We start from the raw sequence: 25,491 nt of genomic DNA on the forward strand, positions 1-25,491 counted from the left end.
ATGACTTGCACTATCAATATTGGACAAGGCACATGGTGCTGCCATGCTGCCATCAGCTCTAGTGGTGTGCGCCATCCTGCATCCTTCCTAGCTGACAGAAGATTGACTCAGTGTGCTGTGAAGGTTATGTAGCATCTGTGCCTATGCGCACTTTACCTGCACCCAGCAGTGATCACCACAGGTAACTGGCAGCCACGAATAACTGCAGTCGTCGGCGACCTGTCAAAGTGTACAGGGCTTGGCAGCTGCAGCTAACCACCCACAGATGGCAGAAAGAGCAGCAGGATTTAGCAGATTCCTGCCACTGTCACTGGTGCTAGTCACCCATGTGCATGCTGCCTTCTTCTTTAAGGTGTGATTTCACTTCAGAATAACCCGCTGTTCTCCTGCTGTGTTTTCATATGGACATTGCAGCAAAAATACCTGGAAAATAAAAAATATATTAAAGCAATATCAAACAATGTACTTTGACTCTCAAAAATACCTTTCACATCCTTAAAATGCATTTACAGGGGTTGGATAAAATTATATATGTAAAAAGTTTACATACAAGTATGGTAAAAGAACAAAATTGTTACCTAACATGGTGTTGGAACACCTTTGCCATCCAAGACGGCCTGAATTCTCCTGGGAATTGACAAATATAAGTCTTGGATCAGTACAAGTAATAATATGCTGCACTTGGCAGAGATGGTTGGTTATAAAAATTAATAAATGTAAAAGGCAGCTAACACTAAATCTTGAATATTGCAAAAGATTGATGAAAAAGAGTGGCAATAAGTGCAGCGCTAATCAGTTAGAAGAGACAGTGTCCACATCCAAGGAGAGAGCCTAAAAACAGTCTTCAACTGATACAATCTTCTATTAGTGCTGTGAGGACCAACACCGACACCCAATCACACAGCCTCTTACCAATTCACACAGACCCTCATTACAAAGGTCAATGTAGGCAGCAGATCCTATATAGGTGCAAATGGCAGTAAAATCCTCTCAGCGTTTCTCTTTAGTACTCCTCTCCCTTGGTCTCCATAATCCAGTTGGGTCATGTGGAGATAAGCAGGACACCTCTCATAGTGTATATATATATAAAAAAACTATTATATTACAAGCAGGTACATTAAAGTAAAAGCTTTCCGGCATGTCCAACATATTCAAAGTATTCACAGTGATGAGGAAAAGGGAAGCAGCCATTTTGTTTATCAAATATTTACTTATGATTATCGGGCATTGATTTGTGATTAAGCAGATATATTGGATTTATCTTGTGTGAGAAGTCATATTTTAGAGCAGCTGTTGTGTTCAGCCCTTCATTTGCAAGATTGCTATCTCAAGTCTTTAAAGATTTGTTCAATGAACTAAACTGGAAGTCACACATCTATGTGAATGGCCGTTCGCATACCAAAAGACTCCAAGATTTCATCAGATGGGACTTCAAAAGAAATTAGATAGCTAGGTGCCACCCATTGTAGTGTATAAAACTGTATTGGAAACCCTAGTCAGTTAGAGCAATGTTCATTAAGCCAACAGAATGTATGTGATTGACTTGCTCTCCAAACATGGCTTCCTACCTACATGTTTGTCTAAATAAATATAATTTTCAATCTGGCTTCAACAGTCAAAATGTTATTGAAACCCGTGAGTTTTGGGATTACCCTTACAACAGTTTATCCAGTCATTTCAAACCGACAAGATGGCCGCCACGTCCCCAGTCTGTAATACGCCGTTGGCTCCTCCCTGCACGTTTTGTCACAATATGATGTCATCAGGGGTGTTTTGGATGGTGGATAATGGAATCTGATGCCTTTCTTAATGCAAAAATTCGGGTCACAATCTTCTGCAATGTCCTTTTGTCTCTTTCAGTGAGTTGACCATGTGAACCGCGCTTATGCTTATCAGACGTCGTTTTTCCAGGAGCTGTATACGCTGTCATAACCTTTGATACTGTACCTCACAACACCGCAAATAAATTGGCAACTTCAGTCACAGGGGCACTAGCTAAGCGGGCACCAACAATTTTCCCTCTTTGAAACACATTCATCTCTGACATGATTCCGAATTACTAGCAGCGTACGCAGTAAATGATGAAAGTGAGGCTTCCCACCTGTAAGTCAATCACATAGCGGAAGCAAAAGAATGTTACATCACATCCGCTTTCAATGCCAAATATGTCATCACCTTCACACCTGCAACTCATGTAGTATTTCCATTTTTTTTCCAACCCTGTTTTATTGCAATTCCTATGGAATTTAAGTGATTTCTCAACAAAATAAAGCACTGAGACATGGATGGATGGGTGAGCTTGCTTTGATTATTAAAAATCAATTAAATAGCACTTTCAATTTGTTGTGCTCAGATACAGTTTAGTTCCATTTTATGTAAATAATCCAATTACAACCCAACATAAGGAAATCTTGCAGTTTTCAATCAGAGAACAGCAGGCCTTTCAACCCACCATTACTCACCCAAAGCCTATTTTCAGTTTAAATAAAGTCATTAAATGTGGAAACAAATATTCCAGTTCACCAGTACTGCTATTTAGAAATGACGTGAGTATTTCTTAAACCCAATTTGACTTGGTGATCCTTTGAGTGAGAACCCTTATTCCATTGAAATAAAAGTTTTAAAATGTATTTTATTTTCTCTGATGTATACTCTTTCATTTGACTATCATATATTATAGCTAAAAAATAAAATAAGAATGCACAATAAAAGTCGCATTACTTAATTTTGCCACAAGATGTCTCTAGTCTTCCATGTTGAATGAAGGCCAGCTTCACTCAGTCCACCTCCACAGCCTATACTGCCGTTCACTTACACATCATTACATGAGTACCATTCAGAGTAATGGTAAGAACTGCCTTATGTTTGCTTTAAACAACATAATTTGTAAAATACAAGTTAATTCAACGTTTTTTTTTTTTTATTTTGTTAACAAAAATACAGTGCACAAAGTGCTAATTAATAATCTGCATATGCATGTTAGCAATGCAATGTCAACGAAGGCCAAATGTTTGCTTTGTGTACCTTCAGTCCAGTTCATGTCCCCAATCGGAACAGACTAGGTGTAAAATTCCCAGATGTGTGTATGCAGGGGCTGACTGGCAACTTTTGGCCCAGGGGGCAAGTATAAACCAGAGGCCTATGGTGCAGCGACTCGGCCCCCCTCTCACTCTCCCTCTCCCCGGACTCCTCCTGATCCCCATTCCAGGCTAAAGCTTCGCTCCAGGTACTCTCTACTCATCAGCCGAATCCGGGTTCCCGACCCGGCCAGCAGGGGGCAGTTGAGGGGAGCTGGGACAGCTCGGTCGGAGCTGCCTGGGGGAGAAGAGTCTCCAGTGGGGCATGGAACCGGCCTCTGCTCAGACACAGTTTACATCACCCATGTTGCGGGGGATACCTGCGCTCTGTCCTTGTCTTCATCCCGCACTCAGTAGGTCAGTAGTGGGGACTTTTTACTTCTCTTCACCAGGAATCCTTTAGGCATGTCTGTGGCAGAAGCGGTGCAGCCTTTTTACAGGACATCACAGCTACCCAGGGGGCAATTTCCCCCCTGCCCCCCTGGCCAAGTTCTCCCCTGTGTGTATATCTATCTTGAAAAAATCTGAAAAGGGTAATATCTCATTATTTGAATGGGGCTCGGCATGGGCCCCAACTTTACAAAGCATTTTGTAAATGGAGGCGGTGGAGAATGTGACATCACCAACCTGTCTCTTCACCTCATCCAATCATTTGCATGCTCATTGAGAGAATGCAAAGTGATCTCTGAATGGCGCCTGTGCTGAGCAAGTGACCTCCTTTGTTCATAAGGCAGCAGGGCAACTGCTTGACCCAGTACTCAGCAGCTAGAGGAGATCACTATAGTAGGGGTGCCTGTTAACCACTTGCCGACCGCCACAAGTACATATACTGCGGCGGTCAGCCCTGGCCAGGCAAAGTGACGTACCGGTACATCACTAGCCTGTCACCGGCTTGTGAGCCAATAGCGGGCGAGCGCGCGCCCGCTGAGGCGCCCGCCCGCCCCGGCTCATTCCCTAACAAGTCAGTGCGTGTGACCGGCGGACCCGATGTCCGCCGGTCACTTGCGATCGTTCGCCGGGAAGGGAGAAAGGCAGGCGGCTAATGTAAACAAGCCGCCTATCATTCTCCCCTGTGTAAAAATGGAGATCAGACGGTTCTACTATGTAGGACCGTTGATCTCTGTTTTTACACTAGTAGTCACAGCCAATCACAGTTAGAAACACGCCCCTAGGACACACTTAACCCCTCCCTCTCCAATACAGTTAACCCCTTCCCTGCCAGTGTCATTTTTACAGTAACAGTGTATATGTATAGCACTGATTACTGCAGTAATGTCACTGGTAACCCCAAAAGTGTCAAAAATGTCAGTCAAGGGTCCGATCTGTCGCAGTCCCGCAAAAAAAACAGCAGATCGCCGCCATTACTCGTTAAAAAAAAAAAAAAACACCAAAAATGACAAAAATCTTTCCCTTTGTTAGTAAACGCGATAACTTTTGCGCAAACCAATCAAAATACGCTTTTTGCGATTTTTTTTACCAAACATATGTAGCATAAAACAAATTGGCCGAAAATGTTAAAAAATTTAGATTTTTACATTTTTTTGGGGGAATTTCATATAAAAAAATGTGAAAAATATTGTTATTTTTGCAAAATTGACGCTCCTTTTTTGTTTATAGCGCATGATCAAAAAATTGCACAGGTGATCAAATACCACCAAAAGAAAGCTCTGTTTGTGGGAAAAAAAGGACGTCAAATTCATTTAGGTACAGCGTCGCACGACCGCGCAATTGTCCGTTAAAGTCACGCAGTAAAAAAATCGCAAAAAACCCCCTGGTCAGGAAGGGGGTAAAATCTTCCGGGGCTTAAGTGGTTAAAGTGATTTCCAGTTTCTAGAAGGATCTCACTGGTATGGTATATGCAGCATAGTTACCCTGGTCAAAGCTGGATTAACGTAACTGTGTAAACATATTCATACCTAGAATTCATCTCTTTATTCAATCATATAGTCATTTAGCCTAACTTTTCTTTGCCCAGCTTTCTAGGATGAAGCTATGGATTCTCTTGTTGAGAGTAAAGTATAGGTTAGGTGTTTTTTGCTGGTTATTAAAGTGGTTCTAAAGTCTAAACATTTTTTAAATTAATGCATTGCTTGCGATAAGGTAAAAATGTTTAGGTAGCAGTATGCCCCCTCAACCCCCTCCCCTTATACTTATTCCTCACTCAATCCACCTCTGTCCTCATCTTTAGTGGCTCTCCACTCTCACAGACTTTGCTGAAGCAGTGGGAACCATTGGCTCCCTCATCTATCGGTCAAATCCTGTGCTGAGAGGGCGGGGGGCGGGGTCATTCTGCGCTGTCTGTGTCAATTGATGCAGACAGTGCTGGTGCTGCTCGGGATGAAGCCCACAGGTGTGCTATGGTAGGAAGCAGCTTCCTATGGTGGCACAACAAGAAGAGGAGGAGCCAGGAGCATCGATGAGGATTCAAGAAGAGGAGGTTCTGGCCTGGTACGTGCAATTCCATTGCACAGTGCAGGTACAGTATGTATAAAATGTTTGTTATTTATTTATTTTTTTATTAGTTTACAATCACTTTAACTGGAAAGGTGTAAGAAATCCACACTGTGGTATTATTTTGTATGCTATGAATAATCCTATATACTCTAGACCAAGGGTCTCCAAACTTTCTAAGCAATGGGTCAGTTACTGTCCATTAGGCTTTAGGGGGGGTTGGACTGTGGCCAGTGGGAGTAGAAAATGTCCCATCATCAATGCCCCTTCATTGGTTTTAATGGGAGGAATAGTGCTCCATTGTTGATATCAATAAGAAGAATTGTGCTCCATTATTGGTATCAGTTGGTGGAATAGTGCCCCAAGGGCCAGAAAAGTAAAGAGCCACATCTGACCTCAGACCGTAGTTTGGAAACCACTGCTCTAGACCAAAGGCATTTGAAGGTGCAAGGACAAGGTCATCTAGAGCCCAGGGCGAACATGAAATTGCGCCCCCCCACCCCCTACAAGATGCATGCTTACCTCCCTAAGCATAAATTGCTTACCCCCTAAGTAGGTCCCCCTACTGGAATTCTCTCCTTCCCAAATCTTTGCCCCCCCCCCCCCAGCTAAAATCCTCTCTCCCTATATGCCCTCAGGACAAATGATCTCCCCCCCAAAAAAAATGTCCCCCCCCTAGCACCAAACCCCCAAATGTTTTTTCTGAGTACAAATCCTCTCCACCCCACTCCAAATCCACCCTTCGCACAAATTTCCCTCCCCCAATTCCACATCCTAACACAAATTCCTCCCCCTCAAAGTTTGCCTCCTGGCACAGATACCCCTCAACCATCCATAATTACACAAATCCCCCCCCCCCCAAAATAAAAAAATTCCCCTCCTAGCACAAATCCCTTCCCCCCTCTACCAAGTCACCATTTCTAGCACAAACCCCTTAATTCCCTTCTTCCTAGAACAAACCCTGTTCACCTTTCCCAATACCAATCCCCCCCAAATCCCCACTTCTAGCACACTTCCCCAAATTTCCCCTCTTAGGACCATTATTACCCTTAATTTCCTCCTCCTAACACAAATCCCCTCCCCCCTATCTCCTCGTGGTGTCCCCACCTCACATGACACCACAGTGCCCAGGGCAGCCGCCTCTCCTGCCCACCCCTTGTCCCGGCCCTGAACACTATAGGTGAAGCATAATAGCATCAGCTGAACATCCTGGAAAGGAAGATGCTTTAAAACAGGAAGGAATGTATTGTCATTTCATCTGGGAACTAAATATATAAATACACATATACACGTAAATACTTTTGAGGCTGATTTAACAGTCAGTATATGTATTGGACAATTAGCTGTGGCTTCTCAAATAACGTCCCATTCCTCCTTTGTTATGGAAGTGGATACACCATATCAAACCTATGAATGTGGGTTAGATACGGAAGCTGTATTAATCAATAAGTATATAAACGATGTTGGTCTGTGAGCTATGGGATTACGTATGATGAAGTGCTCACTAGTCAGAGGATGGAATGTCAAAGTGGTTTTTGATGAGTGTGATGATCCAATGACGTGCGTGCCTGAAATGTTCTGTATTTGGGATGTGCTATTTTTATTTTAGTCCTAACAAGCTGAGAATTCCTTTCCCTGATAACAAATGGTCAATAAAAGTGCCAAGGACACTAAGAGCTTCAAATAATGACATAAAATGTTGCTGTATATTATGTTATGTCTCAAACGTATTCAACGGACACCAGAAATTTTTCTTTTCCGCTCTGTTTATGTTTTAGAATAAGTAGATTCATTTTTTGTATAATTCAGAAGCCAGTTGCATGTCACTCTGCGAATCTGCTGTTTTTGTTCCCTTTAACCACTTAAGCCCCGGAAGATTTTACCCCCATTCCGACCAAGGGTTTTTTTGCAATTCGGCACTGCGTGACTTTAAACGGACAATTGCGTGGACGTGCGACACTTTACCTAAACGAATTTGACGTCCTTTTTTTCCCACAAACAGAGCTTTGTTTTGGTGGTATTTGATCACCTGTGCGATTTTTACTTTTTGCGCTATAAACAAAAAAAGAGCGCCAATTTTGCAAAAATAACAATATTTTTCACATTTTTTTATATGAAATTCCCAAAAAAAAAGTAAAAATCAAAATTTTTTAACATTTTAGGCCAATTTGTTTTATGCTACATATGTTTGGTAAAAAAAAAAAATTGCAAAAAGCGTATTTTGATTGGTTTGCGCAAAAGTTATTGCGTTTACTAACTAAGGGAAAGATTTCTGTCATTTTTGGTGTTTTTTTTTTAATGCGTAATGGCGGCGATCTGCGATTTTTTTTGCGGTACTGCGACATTGCGGCGGACAGATCGGACTCTTGACTGACATTTTTGACACTTTTGGAGTTACCAGTGACATTACTACAGTAATCAGTGCTATATATATGCACTGTAACCGCAAAATGACACTGGCAGGGAAGGGGTTAACTTTATTGGGGAAGGAGGGGTTAAGTGTGTCCCTAGGGGCGTGCTTCTAACTGTGATTGGACATGGCTACTGGTGTAGAAACAGTGATCAACGGTCCTACATAGTAGTACCGTATGATCACTATTCCTACACAGGGGAGAATGACAGGCAGCTTGTTTACATTAGCCGCCTGCCTTTCTCCCTTCACGGCGGACGATCGCGAGTGACCGCCGGTCACACGCATGGACTTCCCAGGTAACAAGCCGGGGCAGGCGTGTTCCTCAGCGGGCGCGCGCTCGCCCGCTATTGGCTCACATGCAAGTGACAGGCGAGTGACGTACCCATACATCACTTTGCCTGGCCGGGGCTGACCACCGCAGTATATGTACTTGCGGCGGTCGGCAACCGGTTAAAAAAAATTCCCCAAATTTCCTGTCTATGAGACACCCTGTAACAAGAACACAAACTGATGAGAAATCTCCCCAATAGAGACAAAAAGAGAAATAAACACCAACAGAGGTTCTAGTCCTTTCCCTCTATTCAAAGCTGGAAGAAAAAAGTTCCATCTGGCACTGGACTTTACATTGAACCATGTTCCTATAAATACAGCTGCATGTACCAGAACTCCATCTACAGGTACATGTACCAGAACTCCATCTACAGGTACATGTACCAGAACTCCATCTACAGGTACATGTACCAGAACTCCATCTACAGGTACACGTACCAGAACTCCATCTACAGGTACACGTACCAGAACTCCATCTACAGGTACCAGAACTCCATCTACAGGTACATGTACCAGAACTCCATCTACAGGTACCAGAACTCCATCTACAGGTACCAGAACTCCATCTACAGGTACATGTACCAGAACTCCATCTACAGGTACCAGAACTCCATCTACAGGTACCAGAACTCCATCTACAGGTACATGTACCAGAACTCCATCTACAGGTACATGTACCAGAACTCCATCTACAGGTACACGTACCAGAACTCCATCTACAGGTACACGTACCAGAACTCCATCTACAGGTACACGTACCAGAACTCCATCTACAGGTACCAGAACTCCATCTACAGGTACATGTACCAGAACTCCATCTACAGGTACCAGAACTCCATCTACAGGTACCAGAACTCCATCTACAGGTACATGTACCAGAACTCCATCTACAGGTACCAGAACTCCATCTACAGGTACCAGAACTCCATCTACAGGTACATGTACCAGAACTCCATCTACAGGTACATGTACCAGAACTCCATCTACAGGTACACGTACCAGAACTCCATCTACAGACACATGTACCAGAACTCCATCTACAGGTACACGTACCAGAACTCCATCTACAGGGACACGTACCAGAACTCTATCTACAGGGACACGTACCAGTACTCCATCTAGAGGTACATGTACCAGAACTCCATCTACAGGGACACGTACCAGAACTCCATCTACAGGGACACGTACCAGAACTCCATCTACAGGGACACGTACCAGAACTCCATCTACAGGTACACGTACCAGAACTCCATCTACAGGTACACGTACCAGAACTCCATCTACAGGTACACGTACCAGAACTCCATCTACAGGTACCAGAACTCCATCTACAGGTACATGTACCAGAACTCCATCTACAGGTACCAGAACTCCATCTACAGGTACCAGAACTCCATCTACAGGTACATGTACCAGAACTCCATCTACAGGTACCAGAACTCCATCTACAGGTACCAGAACTCCATCTACAGGTACATGTACCAGAACTCCATCTACAGGTACATGTACCAGAACTCCATCTACAGGTACACGTACCAGAACTCCATCTACAGACACATGTACCAGAACTCCATCTACAGGTACACGTACCAGAACTCCATCTACAGGGACACGTACCAGAACTCTATCTACAGGGACACGTACCAGTACTCCATCTAGAGGTACATGTACCAGAACTCCATCTACAGGGACACGTACCAGAACTCCATCTACAGGGACACGTACCAGAACTCCATCTACAGGGACACGTACCAGAACTCCATCTACAGGGACACGTACCAGAACTCCATCTAGAGGTACATGTACCAGAACTCCATCTACAGGGACACGTACCAAAACTCCATCTACAGGGACACGTACCAGAACTCCATCTACAGGTAAACGTACCAAAACTCCATCTACAGGTACATGTACCAGAACTCCATCTACAGGTACATGTACCAGAACTCCATCTACAGGTACATGTACCAGAACTCCATCTACAGGTACACATACCAGAACTCCATCTACAGGTACATGTACCAGAACTCCATCTACAGGGACATGTACCAGAACTCCATCTACAGGTACATGTACCAGAACTCCATCTACAGGTACATGTACCAGAACTCCATCTACAGGTACATGTACCAGAACTCCATCTACAGGTACACGTACCAGAACTCCATCTACAGGTAAACGTACCAGAACTCCATCTACAGGTACATGTAGCAGAACTCCATCTACAGGTACATGTACCAGAACTCCATCTACAGGGACACGTACCAGAACTCCATCTACAGGTACACGTACCAGAACTCCATCTACAGGTACACGTACCAGAACTCTATCTACAGGTACATGTACCAGAACTCCATCTACAGGTACACGTACCAGAACTCCATCTACAGGGACACATACCAGAACTCCATCTACAGTGACACGTACCAGAACTCCATCTACAGGTACCAGAACTCCATCTACTGGTACACGTACCAGAACTCCATCTACAGGTACATGTACCAGAACTCCATCTACAGGTACACGTACCAGAACTCCATCTACAGGTACACATATCAGAACTCCATCTACAGGGACACGTACCAGAACTCCATCTACAGGTACATGTACCAGAACTCCATCTACAGGTACATGTACCAGAACTCCATCTACAGGGACATGTACCAGAACTCCATCTACAGGTACCAGAACTCCATCTACAGGTACACGTACCAGAACTCCATCTACAGGGACACGTACCAGAACTCCATCTACAGGTACACGTACCAGAACTCCATCTACAGGTACACGTACCAGAACTCCCTCTACAGGTACACGTACCAGAACTCCATCTAGAGGTACACGTACCAGAACTCCATCTACAGGTACATGTACCAGAACTCCATCTACAGGTACAGGTACCAGAACTCCATCTACAGGTACACATACCAGAACTCCATCTACAGGTACATGTACCAGAACTCCATCTACAGGTACACGTACCAGAACTCCATCTACAGGTACACGTACCAGAACTCCATCTACAGGTACACGTACCAGAACTCCATCTACAGGTACATGTACCAGAACTCCATCTACAGGTACACATACCAGAACTCCATCTACAGGGACACGTACCAGAACTCCATCTACAGGTACACATACCAGAACTCCATCTACAGGTACATGTACCAGAACTCCATCTACAGGTACCAGAACTCCATCTACAGGTACCAGAACTCCATCTACAGGTACATGTACCAGAACTCCATCTACAGGTACATGTACCAGAACTCCATCTACAGGTACATGTACCAGAACTCCATCTACAGGTACACGTACCAGAACTCCATCTACAGACACATGTACCAGAACTCCATCTACAGGTACACGTACCAGAACTCCATCTACAGGTACACATACCAGAACTCCATCTACAGGTACATGTACCAGAACTCCATCTACAGGTACCAGAACTCCATCTACAGGTACCAGAACTCCATCTACAGGTACATGTACCAGAACTCCATCTACAGGTACATGTACCAGAACTCCATCTACAGGTACATGTACCAGAACTCCATCTACAGGTACACGTACCAGAACTCCATCTACAGACACATGTACCAGAACTCCATCTACAGGTACACGTACCAGAACTCCATCTACAGGGACACGTACCAGAACTCCATCTACAGGGACACGTACCAGAACTCCATCTAGAGGTACATGTACCAGAACTCCATCTACAGGGACACGTACCAGAACTCCATCTACAGGGACACGTACCAGAACTCCATCTACAGGGACACGTACCAGAACTCCATCTACAGGGACACGTACCAGAACTCCATCTACAGGGACACGTACCAGAACTCCATCTAGAGGTACATGTACCAGAACTCCATCTACAGGGACACGTACCAAAACTCCATCTACAGGGACACGTACCAGAACTCCATCTACAGGTAAACGTACCAAAACTCCATCTACAGGTACATGTACCAGAACTCCATCTACAGGTACATGTACCAGAACTCCATCTACAGGTACACATACCAGAACTCCATCTACAGGTACACATACCAGAACTCCATCTACAGGTACACGTACCAGAACTCCATCTACAGGGACATGTACCAGAACTCCATCTACAGGTATATGTACCAGAACTCCATCTACAGGTACATGTACCAGAACTCCATCTACAGGGACATGTACCAGAACTCCATCTACAGGTACATGTACCAGAACTCCATCTACAGGTACATGTACCAGAACTCCATCTACAGGTACATGTACCAGAACTCCATCTACAGGTACACGTACCAGAACTCCATCTACAGGTAAACGTACCAGAACTCCATCTACAGGTACATGTAGCAGAACTCCATCTACAGGTACATGTACCAGAACTCCATCTACAGGGACACGTACCAGAACTCCATCTACAGGTACACGTACCAGAACTCCATCTACAGGTACACGTACCAGAACTCTATCTACAGGTACATGTACCAGAACTCCATCTACAGGTACACGTACCAGAACTCCATCTACAGGGACACGTACCAGAACTCCATCTACAGTGACACGTACCAGAACTCCATCTACAGGTACCAGAACTCCATCTACTGGTACACGTACCAGAACTCCATCTACAGGTACATGTACCAGAACTCCATCTACAGGTACACGTACCAGAACTCCATCTACAGGTACACATATCAGAACTCCATCTACAGGGACACGTACCAGAACTCCATCTACAGGTACATGTACCAGAACTCCATCTACAGGTACATGTACCAGAACTCCATCTACAGGGACATGTACCAGAACTCCATCTACAGGTACCAGAACTCCATCTACAGGTACACGTACCAGAACTCCATCTACAGGGACACGTACCAGAACTCCATCTACAGGGACACGTACCAGAACTCCATCTACAGGTACCAGAACTCCATCTACAGGTACACGTACCAGAACTCCATCTACAGGGACACGTACCAGAACTCCATCTACAGGGACACGTACCAGAACTCCATCTACAGGTACATGTACCAGAACTCCATCTACAGGTACATGTACCAGAACTCCATCTACAGGTACACATACCAGAACTCCATCTACAGGTACACGTACCAGAACTCCATCTACAGGTACACATACCAGAACTCCATCTACAGGGACATGTACCAGAACTCCCTCTACAGGTACACATACCAGAACTCCATCTACAGGGACACGTACCAGAACTCCATCTACAGGTACACGTACCAGAACTCCATCTACAGGTACACATACCAGAACTCCATCTACAGGGACATGTACCAGAACTCTATCTACAGGTACATGTACCAGAACTCCATCTACAGGTACATGTACCAGAACTCCATCTACAGGTACACATACCAGAACTCCATCTACAGGGACATGTACCAGAACTCCATCTACAGGTACATGTACCAGAACTCCATCTACAGGTACATGTACCAGAACTCCATCTACAGGTACACGTACCAGAACTCCATCTACAGGGACACGTACCAGAACTCCATCTACAGGGACACGTACCAGAACTCTATCTAGAGGTACACGTACCAGAACTCCATCTACAGGTACACATACCAGAACTCCATCTACAGGGACACGTACCAGAACTCTATCTAGAGGTACACGTACCAGAACTCCATCTACAGGTACACGTACCAGAACTCCATCTACAGGGACACGTACCAGAACTCCATCTACAGGGACATGTACCAGAACTCCATCTACAGGTACATGTACCAGAACTCCATCTACAGGGACACGTACCAGAACTCCATCTACAGGTACACGTACCAGAACTCCATCTACAGGTACACGTACCAGAACTCTATCTACAGGTACATGTACCAGAACTCCATCTACAGGTACACGTACCAGAACTCCATCTACAGGGACACGTACCAGAACTCCATCTACAGTGACACGTACCAGAACTCCATCTACAGGTACCAGAACTCCATCTACTGGTACACGTACCAGAACTCCATCTACAGGTACATGTACCAGAACTCCATCTACAGGTACACGTACCAGAACTCCATCTACAGGTACACATACCAGAACTCCATCTACAGGGACACGTACCAGAACTCCATCTACAGGTACATGTACCAGAACTCCATCTACAGGTACATGTACCAGAACTCCATCTACAGGGACATGTACCAGAACTCCATCTACAGGTACCAGAACTCCATCTACAGGTACATGTACCAGAACTCCATCTACAGGGACACGTACCAGAACTCCATCTACAGGGACACGTACCAGAACTCCATCTACAGGTACCAGAACTCCATCTACAGGTACACGTACCAGAACTCCATCTACAGGGACACGTACCAGAACTCCATCTACAGGGACACGTACCAGAACTCCCTCTACAGGTACACATACCAGAACTCCATCTACAGGTACACATACCAGAACTCCATCTACAGGGACACGTACCAGAACTCCATCTACAGGTACACGTACCAGAACTCCATCTACAGGTACACGTACCAGAACTCCATCTACAGGTACACATAGCAGAACTCCATCTACAGGGACATGTACCAGAACTCTATCTACAGGTACACGTACCAGAACTCCATCTACAGGTACACATACCAGAACTCCATCTACAGGTACATGTACCAGAACTCCATCTACAGGTACACGTACCAGAACTCCATCTACAGGTACACATACCAGAACTCCATCTACAGGGACATGTACCAGAACTCCCTCTACAGGTACACGTACCAGAACTCCATCTACAGGTACATGTACCAGAACTCCATCTACAGGTACATGTACCAGAACTCCATCTACAGGTACATGTACCAGAACTCCATCTACAGGTACACATACCAGAACTCCATCTACAGGTACACATACCAGAACTCCATCTACAGGGACATGTACCAAAACTCCCTCTACAGGTACACGTACCAGAACTCCATCTACAGGTACACATACCAGAACTCCATCTACAGGTACACATACCAGAACTCCATCTACAGGTACATGTACCAGAACTCCATCTACAGGTACACATACCAGAACTCCATCTACAGGTACACATACCAGAACTCCATCTACAGGGACATGTACCAGAACTCCCTCTACAGGTACACGTACCAGAACTCCATCTACAGGGACACGTACCAGAACTCCATCTACAGGGACATGTACCAGAACTCCATCTACAGGTACATGTACCAGAACTCCATCTACAGGTACATGTACCAGAACTCCATCTACAGGTACACATACCAGAACTCCATCTACAGGTACACATACCAGAACTCCATCTACAGGGACATGTACCAGAACTCCCTCTACAGGTACACATACCAGAACTCCATCTACAGGTACATGTACCAGAACTCCATCTACAGGTACACATACCAGAACTCCATCTACAGGTACACATACCAGAACTCCATCTACAGGGACATGTACCAGAACTCCCTCTACAGGTACACGTAGCAGAACTCCATCTACAGGGACACGTACCAGAACTCCATCTACAGGTACACGTACCAGAACTCCATCTACAGGTACACGTACCAGAACTCTATCTACAGGTACATGTACCAGAACTCCATCTACAGGTACACGTACCAGAACTCCATCTACAGGTACACATACCAGAACTCCATCTACAGGGACATGTACCAGAACTCTATCTACAGGTACACGTACCAGAACTCCATCTACAGGTACATGTACCAGAACTCCATCTACAGGTACACGTACCAGAACTCCATCTACAGGTACACATACCAGAACTCCATCTACAGGTACATGTACCAGAACTCCATCTACAGGTACACGTACCAGAACTCCATCTACAGGTACACATACCAGAACTCCATCTACAGGTACATGTACCAGAACTCCATCTACAGGTACACGTACCAGAACTCCATCTACAGGTACACATACCAGAACTCCATCTACAGGTACATGTACCAGAACTCCATCTACAGGTACACATACCAGAACTCCATCTACAGGTACATGTACCAGAACTCCCTCTACAGGTACACGTACCAGAACTCCATCTACAGGTACATGTACCAGAACTCCATCTACAGGTACACGTACCAGAACTCCATCTACATGTACCAGAACTCCATCTACAGGGACACGTACCAGAACTCTGCCTACAGGTACACGTACCAGAACTCCATCTACAGGTAAATGTACCAGAACTCCATCTACAGGTACACGTACCATACAATGACTATAGAACCAGGGCTGATTTACTAAAGAGTATGTTCACTTTGCAGAGTGAATTATTCTTTACTTTAGTGAATGTGGTGTTGCTATGTTGACTTTTATGGTCCAGTCATGTCCTAATGTTTTTTATAATTTTCCTTGTACGAGATTGGGTATTCTATAACTTCAAACTTTTTGAGATGGAAAAAAGGGACACATTATATTAAAAAGTATATAGAGAAAGAACATACACTATATTACCAAAAGTATTGGGACGCCTGCCCTTACACACACATGAACTTTAATGGAATGCCAGTCTTAGTCCGTAGGATGAATATTGAGTTGACCCACCTTTTGCAGCTATAACAGCCTCAACTCTTCAGTGAAGGCTGTCCACAAGGTTTAGGAGTGTTCCTAAGGGATTGTTTGACCATTCTTTCAGAAGCCCATTTGTGGGGTCAGGCACTGATGTTGGAGAGAAGGCCTGGCTCGCACTCTCTGCTCTAATTCATCCCAAAGGTGTTATATTAGATTGAGTTCAGAACTCTGTTCAGGCCAGTCAAGGTTCCCCACCCCAAACTCACTCATCCATGTCTTTATGGATCTTGCTTTGTGCACTGGTGCGCAGTCATGTTGGAACAGGAAGGGACCATCCCCAAACTGTTCCCACAAAGTTGGGAGCATGAAAATGTCCAAATTGTCTTGGTATGCTGATGCCTTAAGAGTTCCCTTCACTGGAAGTAAGGGATCAAGCCCAACCCCTGAAAATAAAACCCACACCATAATCCCCCCTCCACCAAATGATTTGGACCAGTGCACAAAATGTAGTTCCAAAACAATTGGGGTTCGCCATCACTGGCCTAGACCAAGGCTTGACAAATTTGCTTTGAATCTAGGAGCCAGCTTGTGGGAGTGCGCAGTGATATGTAACGCGTATCACAATCAACGTTTTCGTGCATATGCACCCCAAAGCCTGTGTTTATGTTTGTACGTGTGTATATGTGTGGGTGGGAGCCTAAAAAAAAAATTGTCTTGGGGGGGGTGGGGGGTGATTATGTACTTGGGAGTTAATTTTTTACAATTAAAACATTTTTTCTTTGTCCCCTATGTGATGAATTTTTGGTAACAGGTTCTCTAAAAGACCCTGCATGTCTCCCCTGTGCTCCGCTGAATGTAATGCAATGCAGATCGCATTGCATTACATTCTTATCCATTCTTATGCCACTCTGGCAGGGAAACTGTCAAAACAGGGACTTGGAAGCGATGTCATATACATTGCTTCCGGGTCAGTAACAAGATGGGGAGGAGAGCAAACGGCAAACGTGTGTCCAGCACCCGCAGATGGGAAAGCAGAGCCAGGGATACATGGGGGGGGGGGCACTTTACCTGCCTGTGTGGAAGCAATCGGGCGGCCAAGTGAGCAGGACTAAATGTAGAAAAAACTACCTGGCTGGAGCCCAGAACTACATGTCTTGGGTGTAGGGAGATACAAATTGTGCATCCCTGCAAGAGTAAACGGGCTGACAAAAGCCCAGGTGCCAGGATGCAATTTCTAGTCGCCATGGCAACCCGGCACCTGGACTTTGTCGAGCTTTGGCCTAGACTACAGCCTACCAGAATCCAGTCTCTGATAATAACATCTTCTGTAGAGCTGATGTGGATTCATCACTTCTGACTCTACTGCCATCAGACACCCCTGACCTACTATATATCCCTTCAAGTTAAACTGACAAACCTGGGCAATTCAGACTGAATATATTACATAAAATACACAAACACATAAAATTGCATGTCAACATGATTACAGATTCTGATACATAGGAATCAAAGTGTATTTCCATTTTTGCGGTAAAAAAAAATCTGGCTAAATGTTTGTTATGCATTCCCATTTATATGGCAGATCTTCAAATAATTACAAAAATGATATCTTTCTTACCTTTCCAGGAGTTTGTTTGGAGCAGTCTTCGGACAGGCTGCAAACTACTCTAAGCAATTTGGGTTTCTCAATTTTAGTTTCCCCTCATTATTGAGATCTCCCAGCACAGTGCAGACAAGGTTAATTATGGTAAACGTTAATTATTTTGCTGCCAGGCCCTGCACTCCACTTTTTAACTCAGGTGGCCCAGACCATTTTCGCAATTTTTCCTTTTTTTAAAAAATATTTTCCCTTACAGCTTTCAGGCCCCCCAAAACATACATTTTCTGAACGCAGAGGACCGGTAGAATACAAAGAAGGTGCTACTGATTTTTTTAGGCCCTGTGATATCTGTGAAACCTTTTTATAAATTTGCTATTTTTGCTAAAAATACACTAAAATCGTTATTAGTAGATACATACCTGTACATGGCAAAACGTACAAAATTTCTGCTAAATTCCTACTAAATATAAAAGCTAAAACTGTATTAAGTTAATAAATAGCTTTTTGTTCATTTAAAATCACGCCATTTTGTGAAATGGTGAAAACCGAAGGTGCAATAAACTGTAAATAAAAACAATTTCTGCTAAATTCCTACTAAATATAAAAGTTAAAACTGTATTAAGTTAATAAATAGCTTTTTCTTAATTTAAGATCATGCCATTTTGTGAAATGGTGAAAACCGAAAGTGCAATAAACTGTAAATAAAAACAATTTACTCTAAAAATCTGGCGGTTACTGTTTTTCGAATGAAAAAAGATTGGCGTTAATCGCCAATAGTATCTGCGCAACAGAATGAATAAATAGTCAACACCCAAAAATTAAAGTAAACGTGCACTTACATATATATGTGTATAAAGAACACAAATATAAGGTAGGTGTAATAAACCGAATTTGGAGCTGCAACAAAACCGTGAAAACGTGAAATGTGAACAAATTATACTGTGAAGTATAAAGATGCTGCGCTCACCTATTGAAGTACTCTAAAGTATATATGTGAATAAATTATAAATTAATTAATGATATGGAATATTGCAACAAACATGGAATAAATAACATAACATGTATATAACAATGTGCAAACACAAAAATGGTAAATAATCCAAAATAGAGGAATTGGTGAATAAAGTCCCATAGACCATCAATCAAAATCGCTCAAGATTACTAATAACAGAGTCTCTGAGGGATAAATAATTCACACACATTTGGTCTTCAATCCTGAAAGATTGTATTAACGTGCCTTATTATATTTCATAAAATATTTCAGCTTATGCCCACTTATCAATGGAATGTGGTCCCTTGCTAATGTCATTAACGAGCCATTTGACACTCCTCATTCATACACCTTGGACATCAGACAGCTGTATTTTGCATTTAGACGACAAGACATTGATAGGAGTTTACATGTCAAACACCTTTTCATTCATTCATTTGGACACTTGACAAGTTAAGGCTTCGCATAGAGATGACAGACAACACCTAAACACATTTGACAATTGCTTACATTAACACATGACAGCTGAACACAGACAGAGCGGCTCTTCCACAAACACAATCTCAGACACACAACACCCCACACTTACAGAAGTGTATAGGGAAAACAAAAGCCTTTTCATGTGACTGTTTCTGTGAGATTTGTTCTATTGTTAAATTGACCGATGAATTGTAACCAGTTTAAAGCAGTTTTTGCCGCTCAAAACTTCCCTTAACCACTTGCCGACCGCCGCACGACTATCTATGTGGGCGGTCAGCCCCTCACAGGCAAAGTGACGTAGGTCTACGTCGCTCGCCTGTGAGGGTTTAGGGAGCGAGCGCGCGCCGCCGGAGGCGCGCTCCCGCTCCCGCGTGGTCACGGACCCCCCCGCGCGCGTGACCGGCGGACCCGATCGCCGCCGGCCACTCTGCGATCGGCGGGGGAGAGGGAGAAAGTCAGGCAGCTTGTGTAAACAAGCTGCCTGTCATTCTCTTCTCTGTATGAGAGCTGATCACATGGATCTACTATGTAGATCCATTGATCACTCTGCATACAGTTGAAGCCCCAGCCAATCACAGTTAGAAGCACGCCCCTAGGGACACACACAGCCCCTCCCTCTCAAATAAAGTTAACCCCTTCACTACCAGTGTATTTTTACAGTAACAGTGCATATATATAGCACTGATTACTGTAGAAATGTCACTGGTAACCCCAAAAGTGTCAAAAATGTCAGTCAAGGGTCCGATCTGTCCGCCGCATTGTCGCAGTACCGCAAAAAAAATCGCAGATCGCCGCCATTACGCGTTAAAAAAAAAAACAACAAAAATGACAAAAATCTTTCCCTTTGTTAGTAAACGCAATAACTTTTGCGCAAACCAATCAAAATACGCTTTTTGCGATTTTTTTTACCAAACATAGGTAGCATAAAACAAATTGGCCGAAAATATTAAAAAATTTTGATTTTTACATTTATTTTTGGGGGAATTTCATATAAAAAAAAGGGAAAAATATTGCTATTTTTGCAAAATTTACGCTCTTTTTTTGTTTATAGCGCGTGATCAAAAAATCGCACAGGTGATCAAATACCGCCAAAAGAAAGCTCTGTTTGTGGGAAAAAAAGGACGCCAAATTCGTTTAGGTACAGCGTCGCACGACCGCGCAATTGTCCGTTAAAGTCACGCAGTGCCGAATCGCAAAATACCCCCTGGTCAGGAAGGGGGTAAAATCTTCCGGGGCTTAAGTGGTTAAATATGAGCGAAACTTGCAATAAAATCAGATGTATCTACGCTAAGCTTGAGTGCTCTGTGTCGTTATGTCTCCTGGCCAGAGGAGAGAATTCACTATCTAAGGGGGGGGGGTGAGGACTGAAGGGCCGTATATCATCTTGTAATTGCCTCCTGACGAGATTGAGCTAACAAATCCCTTCACCAAACACAGGACCACCCGGTGTGCATAAGCGCTTACCAGAGGGCACAGACCCCTTGATTATAGGGGGGTCAGTGCAAGCAGGGTTTAAATGCAGGATAAAGATCCAGGTTCAAAAGAATATCTGCATCCGACAGAGAACCCTGATGGGTTCTTTGTTACTAACTCCGTACTCCTCAGCCACCACAACGCTCCTCAGAGTTGATAATAAATGACAAAAGGGCTGATATAGTGAAGTACGTTTAGGCAGATTTTATTAAAATATGGTAGATACAGTACACTTACATGGTAGCAGATATCAACAGGCATTCAGTAAAGCACAAACCGTGGACATCCGAGGCAGACGCCGCTTCCGCGTTCCAGTATGCGTACCGCCTGGTCCCGGAAGTGACGTAATTGCGTGATTGCGATCAAAACGTCCTGACGCGTTTGCACAAACACAGAAATTTATTGAAATGATCCAGGGATCCCAACCATCTTTTATATCCTGTGTGTAATACAATGTAACAGATCTTCTCTCTGCCCCTCCTGCTTTCTGAGCTAGAGTTAGAGGAGTCTGTGGGACTGGAGAAGGATCAGGGATAGGTTACTGTTTTTTCGCTTACAGCTTTCAGAGTTTGTAAAAGACCCCCCAAACCATACATTTTCTGAAACCACATGACCTGTAGAATAATATAAAAGTGCTACTGCTACCCTGCAAAATTTAAGCAAATGTTTATAAAATCACTATTTTCACAAAAAATACACCATTATTATTTTCTTAACTACTTACTTTCTTATTTTACAATTTTATTTTCATCATTTTGTACTTTTCTGGGGGGGGGGGGGGGGGTGCTTTGGTGAGATATCAGAGGTCTAAAGAGACCCCTGACATCTCTTTTTTGAGACAGAGAAAGTGACTGAGGATAGTCCCTTTCTCTGCAGCCTGAGATGCACTGTACATGAATGAATAGGAGTCTGTATAGATACTCCCGTTCATTCAAAACTGAGGCATATTAAACACTGTTTACTATGCTTGAGTGATGAATGGACACAGGAGTGATTGGTAATGACTACTCCCTTTGTTTATTCAAGGAAAGAAAGGGGGCTGGAAAATACATGTTTACCAACCCCCCCCCCCCCTCCATTCTCCAACCTGACAGCTATCCTGTGCGCCCCAGCAGCAGCTGGTGGGAGGGAAAAGGGAAAGCCAGCCAGCAGCACTACAGGGTGGGTTGGAAGCTGACGGATGCAAGGAAGCCACAGTGAATCACTGCTGGAGGGATTGGTGCTGGGGGGAGTGACCATGAGTGGGGGTAAAACAATTACCATATCTTGGACATTTTTTCTATCACCATATGCACTTTAGCACCATTTATTGTATTTGGAATAAGCACTATTGCACTTTATGCACTTCTTTTTCAAGATTTGGTTCTAGCACATGTGCACTTTATGATTACCATTTTATTGATTGATGCTATTTATTTCTGAACTATTTAGTTTTAGCACGATTGCACTTTATAGAGATTATTTCTTAATAATTGATGCGGTTTACACGTATTTAATTCAATTTGGATATTTACACATTGCAAGCGCTGTTTTGTGGCATATTTAAAAAAACTGTTTGCTGTAAGACCCCTTTCACACGAACGATCCGATCAGATTCGCCTGTCAGTTTTTTAGGCGGATCTGATCAGATGCTCCATGCATCCCTATGGGGCAGCGGATGTCAGCGGTGACATGTCCGCTGACACCTGCTGCTATCCGCATCCGATCCTGTCCATGAAATCCGGACGGATGGAAACCCTATTTTCCATCCGTCTATCGGATCGGATCAGATGAGAGCGGACAGGCGGTCTGTTCTCATCTGATTCCCCCATAGAGAGCAGCGGGGCTCTGACACCTCCCTCTCAACACACAGAGCGGAGACGGAGCTGTCATCCGCCTGCTCAGCGGGGATCAATGGATCGATCCCCCGCTGAGCAGCACAGAGTCTGCCAACGGAGGCGGACTGTGTGAAAGGACCCTAACCGATTAAAAAGTGTGAACTGGAGTTTGGCTTCAGGAAACAGGAACTTTATTCATGGAAAAGACATAGAGCATACCATAGATACAGCTACACACCTATAAACACTGCCATCTACTGGTTGAAGAATATATCTCCCTAGTAAATACTGATGTACAGTAGTTGTTGCACAAATTAACAATTCTGTATTCTATCAGGTTGGAACAACTATTAAGGCAAGATCCCCAGAAAGCAGGGTTGGAAATTAACCACTTCAGATCCAGAACGTTTACCCTCCTTCCTGACAAGGCCATTTTTTGCGATACGGCATTGTAGTGGTCTTTTTCACAAATGAAAAGCACATGGAAGTGGACTAATTCTGAACTGATAGTATTACACATTTTATAATATGTTTTAGGATTTTTGTAGTGGCACTTCATGGTAATTTGTTCGACTGGCAATTTTTATTTTATGTTGATAGGGTGCACCTGGCATGCACTGTGATCGCTGTGTTCATCGGACACAGCTGATCACAGAAATGGGGTGAAGAACCAATTACAGTGACTCTTTACTACATGATCAGCTGTTTCCAATCACAGCTAATCACAATGTAAACACACTTACTTGTTAGGCCCCTTTCACACACTCCGTCCGTCGGACGGACTCCGTTTTTCTCAGCGGGGGATCGATCCGCCAATCCCCAATTAAGTGACCAGCGATTCCTTTCCTCGCTCTGTCACAGCATCTAAAGAGAAGAGCTGGTAGGTAGGAAAGTGTGAAAAGGGGACATCTACACTGATAATCAAGGCACTGATCATCGGTTTCCTGATGATCAGTGCAGCCCCAACAGTGCCCATCAGTACTGACAATCAGTGCCCACCAGTGCCACCTCATCAGTGCAGCCTATCAGTACCCACCAGTGCTGCCTATTAATGCCCATCAGTGCAGCCTCATCAGCAAAGGAAAAATAAATTTACCTGTTTGCAAAATTTTATAACAAAAGCTAAGAAAAACAGTTTTTTTTCAACATTTAAATTTTGTCTCTTGCTGGAGAGTACTTCAAATGCACCACATCCCTTAAGTAATAAATATAGACAACAAGGGGAGTTTGTGGGACTTTAAAGGTGCACAATAAAGACTATATTTAAATATAATGATGGAGAAAAATCATTATTCTTTTTATAAAAAATATTTCATTTTATTATTTTCGAAAATAATAAAATGAAATATTTTTTATAAAAAGAATAATGATTTTTCTCCATCATTATATTTAAATATATTCTTTATTGTGCACCTTTAAAGTCCCACAAACTCCCCTTGTTGTCTATGTTTTTTTCAACACTTTTGGTCTTTTTTATCTTTTATTTAGCAAAGAATAAAAAAAAAAAAGAAACCAGTAGAGATTAAATACCACCAAAAAAAAGCTTTATTTATGTTAAATAAAATGATAACAATTTTATTTGGGTACAGTGTTGCATGACCGCATATATGTCATTCAAAGTGTGCCAGCGCTGAAAGCTATAAATTGGCCTGGGCAGGAAGGGGGTTATTTGCAAAGTTTTATAACAGAAATTAAGAAAACATTTTGTTTTTTTCAAAAACGTATAGTCTTTTTTTTGTTTGTTTAGCAAAAAATAGCAAAAAAAATAAATAAATAAAAAAAGTCAGTGGTGAATAAAAACAGATAGATATAAAACTTTCATATGGGTATAGTATTGCATGGCCGCGCAATTGTCATTCAAAGTGTGCTAGCGCTGAATGCTGAAAATTGGCCTTGGCAGGAAGGGGATGAAAGTACCCGGTAGGCAAGGGGTTAAATAGACTAAATGACCCACACTGCTCAAAGCCTCAAAGCCGGTGTCCACATTACACATCTCAGATGGAGGCAATGACAAGAGAGCGCTCACCTCTCTCATACTGGCTTTGTATACGGACACAATGGACTCCACGGGAGTGTTCATCTCCGCAAGTCTTATCACAGATCCTGGAGGTGAAGTGCAAAGAGAACAGCTTGTAGATGATCTGAAAAAGAACGACTGAAGAATAACATGAAATAACGATCTACAAACCACCAGAGGTAAAAGTACAAAAGGGTCATTTAACCACTTCTGCCAGAAGATTTTCCCCCTTAATGACCAGGCCATTTTTTGCGATTTTACAATGTGTTAATTTAAC

At 43.4% G+C, this 25,491-nt stretch overlaps 1 long non-coding RNA gene across 1 annotated transcript in view; it reads left to right on the plus strand.

Annotated features, from left to right (window-relative positions):
• Positions 1-25,491, plus strand: part of LOC309562086 — a 97,174-nt gene that overhangs the window by 20,560 nt on the left and 51,123 nt on the right. Inside the window, exon 2 of the long non-coding RNA XR_014225622.1 lies at positions 17,200-17,331. This is a non-coding gene — a long non-coding RNA (uncharacterized lncRNA). The remainder of the gene's footprint in view (positions 1-17,199; positions 17,332-25,491) is intronic.

The sequence above is a fragment of the Pelophylax lessonae genome (genome assembly GCF_965119305.1).
Source record: "Pelophylax lessonae genome assembly, chromosome: 8".
NCBI classification, from domain to species: domain Eukaryota; kingdom Metazoa; phylum Chordata; class Amphibia; order Anura; family Ranidae; genus Pelophylax; species Pelophylax lessonae.